The sequence below is a fragment of the Brassica napus genome, unplaced genomic scaffold, assembly GCF_020379485.1.
Source record: "Brassica napus cultivar Da-Ae unplaced genomic scaffold, Da-Ae ScsIHWf_1087;HRSCAF=1551, whole genome shotgun sequence".
NCBI classification, from domain to species: domain Eukaryota; kingdom Viridiplantae; phylum Streptophyta; class Magnoliopsida; order Brassicales; family Brassicaceae; genus Brassica; species Brassica napus.
In genome coordinates this window covers 303,260-310,725 of record NW_026014511.1, presented here as the reverse complement: position 1 = coordinate 310,725, position 7,466 = coordinate 303,260, and positions in this window count along the sequence as shown.

The window sequence follows — 7,466 nt, the reverse complement described above, 5'->3', positions numbered from 1 at the left end:
CACCTATTGCTACGGGCCCAGCTGGGGACGTGGTTGAGGTGATCGAGATCGATCCACCGGAAAGGTCGGAAAAGAAGGTTGACTATATGAGTTTGCTTCAACATCTATCCAGAATTGGTACGAAGCAATTCTCAGGTAGCACCGACCCTGTCGTGGCAGATGAGTGGTGGAGTAGGCTGGTCCGAAACTTTCAATCAACTTGCTGTCCAGAGGATTACAGGCGAGACATTGCGGTTCACTTCCTGGAAGGGGACGCGCATAATTGGTTGCTTGCAGTGGACAAGCGCACCAATGGAAGTCTCACAAGTTTTGCGGACTTTGAAATTGAGTTCAACCGCAATTACTTTCCTGCGGAGGCTTGGGATCGTCTGGAAGCTAAGTTTCTAGATTTGGTCCAAGGCCGCAGGACCGTATGAGAGTACGAAAAAGAGTTCAACCGGCTCAGACGGTTCGTTGGAAGAGAGCTGGAGGACGAGGCAGTCCAGGTCCGTAGGTTCATCTGAGGCCTAAGGCCGGAACTGAAGACCCACTGCTCGATCCGCACTTTCAACACTGTCGGAGAACTGGTGGAACGGGTGGCTTTGTTGGAGTCTAACTTGGCTGAGGAAGCTAAGCTTAAGGCTAAGCCACAGTCTGGCCCATTGGGCAAGACTAATGATAAAAAGAGAAAATGGGACCAGGTGGACGGAGGTAAGACCTCTGGTGGCCGACCTGCATGTTCCAAATGTGGACGGAACCATCCCGGTGAGTGCTGGAAGGCCAAGGGGGCTTGTGTTCGTTGTGGCAGCATGGACCATGGAGTCCAGAAATGTCCTCGACCGAACCCGTTTGGTAGAAGCGGCACGATGACTTGTTTCCATTGTGGCCAGCAAGGACATTTCCAATCGGAGTGTCCCAAGCTGCAAGGAAGTCAGGGGAAGGGCCGTGGAGACTCAGGCAAGGCGTCCCAAGGTAAACCAACCACAACACAAAGGGTGTATGAACTGTCATGAGACAAAAATCACCCGAGAAGCCAAAAATTCAAAAATCAATATTTTTGAAGAAAGTTTTCTGAAAGGAAACATCAAAAATATGTTAACAAAGAGTTGTTGGGCTCGAAAACGGTTACGACAAAGTTAACGTCCAAATCTCCGCAATACACAAGTATGTCCTTCGCAATATATTTTTTCGAGATGAAGTTTCATTCGAATTTCATTTAGATCAAACGCAACCAATTACGGATAGGTTCGAGTATGACAATCGGAACACGGACAAACCAAGTTCGGTCATTGCGCAACTACCGCACATGCACGTTATCTGGTCGCTACGTAGAGACCGAGGTCGAGCTAAGCTCGGTCGCTACGTAGCGACCGAGCATCCGTTCCGCTTGGTCGCTACGTAGCGGCTGAGCTCGAGCCAAGCTTGGTCGCTACATAGTGTCCGTCCCGCGACCGAGCTCTTCCAAAATGTCGATTCGACACCAGTCTATGCATTCTCGTATATCCTTCGATGCTACCTCCCAAAGACCGTAGCAAACTCAGTTCATGTTTTCTGCCATTCTAAGTCATCAATCAAACTTTGCGGTAAAAACCGCGGAAAGTTCGCTCTTTACCGAAAGAAATCGTAATAAAAGTTTCGAGTCGGAAGATGGTCCAAAGGGACCTAAGACACGACTCGAGGCCCAACTTATGATTTCTTAACCAAAAGCCCGAAACCGTAGGACGTCATGTGTGTGCTGACGGACACACACAGACACACACGGACAGCCACAGACGCCCTGTGTGTGCTGGCGGACACCCACAGACGTTCTGTGTGTACTAAACAGACAGCCCACATGGGCAAAAATTACCCAAACAGTCCACGGGAAGGGCCAGCGTGCTGAGTCCAAGGACCAGCGTGCTGATATGTGTACTGATGGACAGCCACGGACGTGCTGTGTGTACTGACGAACACACACGGACACACACGGACAGCCATAGAGGTCCTGTGTGTGCTGACGGACACACACGGACAGCCACAGACGTCCTGTGTGTGCAGGCGGACACCCACGGAACTGACAGCCCACGTGGGCCAAAATAACCCGAACAGTCCACGGGAAGGTTCAGCGTGCTGAGTCCAAGGACCACGTGCTAACATGTGTACTGATGGACGGCCACAGACGTCCTATGTGTGCTGTCGGACACACACAGACAGCCATAGACGTCCTGTGTGTGCTGACGGACAGCCACAGACATCCTGTGTGTGCTGGCGGACACCCACGGACGTCCTGTGTGTACTGGCGGACACCAACGGACGTCCTGTGTGTACTGAACAGACAGCCCACGTGGGCCAAAATCACCCGAACAGTCCACCGGAAGGGTCAGCGTGCTGAGTCCAAGGACCAACGTGCTGATATGTGTACTGATGGACAGCCACGAACGTCCTGTGTGTGCTGACGAACACACACAGACACACACGGACAACCACAGACGTCCTGTGTGTGCTAACGGACAGCCACAGACGCCCTGTGTGTGCTGGCGGACACCCACGGACGTCCTGTGTGTACTAAACGGACAGCCCACATGGGCAAAAATCACCCAAACAGTCCACAGGAAGGGCCAGCGTGCTGAGTCTAAGGACCAGCGTTGTAAGACCCAATCCCGGCCGCCTAGGCCACGGTCGATGCCTCACGTTGCTCGGTCCACTTCCTGGCCGAACCTCTTAATTTTTTCCCTTTATTTATAATATCGCCTAAAGGCGATGGGCTAACTTAAATCTTAGCTAAAGACTTCCCTAGTCATTAATAGCCTAGATCCTTTCAACAGATACGCAGCGGATTATTCTCTAATTAACCATTGGTCTAAAACCAATCTAGCACTTGTCTGGTCGAATCACCTTAGCCTTGGTCAGTTTACTCACTACCAATTAGCTTAAAGGTCAATCCCAAACCCAAACTAAGCCATACGATTCTGAGGTTCCATTCCCCTAAACCATTCTATCTAGATCTACATAAGTAAATGCTAGATCATACCTTTGCCACATCTACGGAGCTCATTAGCTCATCGGTCCTCCATTGACTCGACTTGCTCTTGCTTGACAGCTGGACCACGATCACTCAATGATCTTACTTAAGGTCCTTATCTTGATTCCTGCATCAAACAGCTCCCCTAGGTACTTAGTCATTCAACCAACCATCCCCACAGACGTAAGTAACCTTTGAGAAGTCTTTGAAAGGATAAGGGTTTGCATCTGGCCTTTCTCGGCTCATGCACAATCCGAAATCCTTTTGCCTTATAGGCAATAGTACCAAGTCCATCTCCTGGACTGACAAAGCTCATGAGATCCTAAGTCAATCAACCAACCTTCCTCACATGACTTGGAACTGATGAGTCATCATCTGGCCTGACCGGCCTTGGGACTTAACCCAGACAACAGATATGACCTGTTCATACCAACCGATGCATTCATTAATCAGGTTAGTGCTGACACCTTAGACCATCATCCAGAGGTCAGGTCGTCCATACTCAACCATGACCCGATCTTACACGGTCTTCCTTGAACAATCACACCTAAGCTCAATACTTATGGTCTACGACACATAGTACTAGCCATACTCTTCGTCATGACTCTTAGCCAATCTCAAAGTTATCAACACCAAGGTTGTTATCTAGAAGCATCACACCAATACTCTTACTCCAGCAACGTGACCATCCATACTACTTCTCGGCCATCGAATCATCGTCATGAAACATGATCCGACCACTAGACTTGATAAGCCATCGTCCACTTAGCATGCACAGATATAACCGGCCTTCCATTGCCATCATGTGGGTCTACGCCCTACATAAGGCATATGGCGCCTATCCTACTCACCAACCCGAGGTTGATTGTAAGATATCCCACTTTGCCTTTGCGGCTAGAACCATCCAACCATAGCCGGATCGTCCATAGTCCCGTCTAACCGTCTGGTTAAGATCTAGGTGCGATCGGCCAGTTATAAGTCCGGCCCAAAGGCTCACGGACCTTCTTACCTGATCCAACAGAAAGCCTGGATCTATACTAATGAGTAAGGCCCAAGACCAAACCGGATTGCCTTGCAACCGGTCAGAACTTGCGACACAACACTCCGGTTAAACTAACCGTCCGTCCGTTCGACTATGCAGCCGCGGACTGTCCACTTGGTCCGGCCTAAGCCTTGAACCAATGGCACCGTTTGGAACTCACACCCTTTGGGAACTAGTACCCTTTGGACACTCGTGCCTCTTGGCATCTCATGACCCTTGGCATCTCGCACCCGTTCAGATGCTCCAACCGTTCGACCTAACCGTCCGTATGGACTGTCTGGTCCGTGCGTGTGTCCGGCCTATGGCCAAAAGACCACGCCTTAACCTACACAAGTCATGAACCATTGTGACTGTTCAGGGAAGGGTTGCAACCGTTCAGAACAGAACAGAACCGCCCCTATCCAATCGGATCACCTGAGGCCGGTTTAGACCATGCGCGTGCCTAACTCGTCGGTTATGGACCGCGACCACATTACTCAACCATAACCACGGTTACAACCAATCCCAACACATCAACAAGGCCACGCCAATGTACAGAAGGAGTAGAAGAAGAAGATAGATGGAAAGAATAAGAAGAATGGGATACAATCCAAACGCCCATGGCTAGACCAGTTCGGACTGTCCGATTGTCTTAGCCGATGAGTCGGTGGTTACCCCACTGACCCTATCTGACTGAACCACGGCTTTGGAGTCCTTCTCCAGAGCTTTCTCTATAACCTGGGTATTCATAACCACACGGCCTCCTCTCTCCTAAACCGTTCTCCTTGCCGGAGATACTAAACAACCACGACCGGCCCTTTTCCGGCCGATCTCTTGGCCAGGACTCTCTCTCTCTCTACGTTTTTCTCTGAGTATTTTACTCTGGAAATGGATAATGAAATCGACCAGAGAGTCCCCATATTTATAGAAAACGAGGGGGTAAGTCTTGCCCCACGAACAGGCACGACTTGCTAGCGAATGGGCACCATCGGCCAAGGGTTGTCCCCTTTTCGGCCACTTGCATCCCTTCGCCCTTTCTGATTGGGTTTGGGGTCGGTCACAAGCCCAACCCACGCCCCAGGCCTCCTGGACTTAGCCCACGGCCTTGTCCAAAGGCCCAACAGCCCATGGCCTCATGGCCGGACCTCACAGCCCGCCACTGACCCGGACCCGGACCATCGGCCTAAAACCCGAACAGTCCACCTAACTGAGATGAGCTGACTCTCAGCTGCCTCAGCTGAGTGAGCTAATAGTCCAGCTAGTGGAGCTGACTTAGTAGTGGCTGAGCTGCAGTGAACTCAACCTAGCTTCGTTAAGCTGGTCGAGCTACTTCTCTATTTCGTCCAGCTACCGTCTTACTCGTCTTAGCCGTCTCTTTGCTCTTATAAGGTTAAGTCTAAGTTTCCTTATGTCCTTAACCTTCTTTCTTGCCCATGGAACGCTTGCCTTGATGTCCTAAGACTGGCTGGTACGTTTCCTCGAACCATGGCCGTCCCGACAATCCATTCCAGGATTGGGGGCGTGACAAGCGTGCTGATATGTGTACTGATGGACAGCCACAGACGTCCTGTGTGTACTGACAGACACACATGGACACACACGGACAGCCATAGACGTCCTGTGTGTGCTGACGGACAGCCACGGACGTCCTGTGTGTGCTGTCGGACACCCACGGACGTCCTGTTTGTACAGAACTGACAGCCCACGTGGGCCAAAATCACCAAAACAGTCCACAGGAAGGTTCAGCGTGCTGAGTCCAAGGACCAACGTGCTGATATGTGTCTTGATGGACAGCCACGAACGTCCTGTGTGTGTTGACGGACAAACACAGACACACACAGACAGCCACGGAAGTCCTGTGTGTGCTGACGGACGCACACGGACGTCTTGTGTCTGCTGACGGACGCACACGGACGTCTTGTGTCTGCTGACGGACACCCACGGACGTCCTGTGCTTACTGAACAGACAGCCCACGTGGGCCAAAATCACCCGAACAGTACATGGGAAGGGCCAGCGTGCTGAGTCCAAGGACCAGCGTGACGATATGTGTACTGATGGACAGCCACAGACGTCCTGTGTGTACTGACGGACACACACGGACACACACAGAGGTCCTGTGTGTGCTGACGGACAGCCACGGATGACCTGTGTGTGGAGACCCACGGACGTCCTGTGTGTACTGAACAGACAGCCCATGTGGGCAAAAATCACCCAAACAGTCCACGGGAAGGGTCAGCGTGCTGAGTCCAAGGACCAACGTGCTTATATGTATTCTGATGGACAGCCACGGACGTGCTGTGTGTGCTGATGGACACACACGGACATCCTGTGTGTGCTGACGGACACACATGGACGTCATGTGTGTGCTGATGGACACACACAGACGTCCTGTGTGTGCTGACGAACAGCCACAAACAGCCACAGACGTTCTATGTGTGCTGGCGGACAACCGTGGACACACACGGACATACACGGACCGCCACAGACGTCCTGTGTGTGCTGACAGACCTCCACAGACAGCCACGAACATCCTGTGTGTGCTAGCGGATACCCCCGGACGTCCTGTGTGTACTGAACAGACAGCCCACGTGGGCCAAAATCACCCAAACAGTCCACGGAAAGGGCCAGCGTGCTGAGTCCAAGGACCAACGTGCCGATATGTGTACTGGTGGACAGCCACAGACGTCCTGTGTGTGCTGACGGACACAGACGGACACACACGGACAGCCACGGACGTCCTGTGTGTGCTGGCGGACACTCATGGACGTCCTGTGTGTGCTGGCAGACACCCACGGACGTCCTGTGTGTGCTGGCAAACGCCCACGGATGTCTTGTGTGTACTGAACAGACAGCCCACGTGGGCCAAAACCACCCGAACAGTCCACGGGAAGGGTCAGCGTACTGAGTCCAAGGACCAACGTGCTGATATGTGTACTGATGGACAGCCGTGGACGTCCTGTGTGTGCTGACGGCCACACACAAACAGCCACAGACGTCCTGTGTGTGCTGACGGACACACACGGATGTCTTGTGTGTGCTAACGGACACCCACGGACGTCCTGTGTGTACTGAACAGACAGCCCACATGGGCCAAAATCACCCGAACAGTCCACGAGAAGGGTCAGCGTGCTGAGTCCAAGGACAAACATGCTGATATGTGTACTGATGGACAGCCACGGACGTCCTGTGTGTGCTGACAGACACACACGGACACCCATGGACATCATGTGTGTGCTGACGGACACCCACGGACGTCCTGTGTGTGCTGAACAGACAGCCCACATGGGCCAAAATCACCCGAATAATCCACAGGAAGGGCCAGCGTGCTGTGTCCAAGGACCAGCGTGCTGATATGTGTACTGATTGACAGCCACGGACATCATGTGCGTGCTGACGGACACACACAGACACACACGGACACACACATAATACCTCGAACGTCCTGTGTGTGCTAACGGACAGCC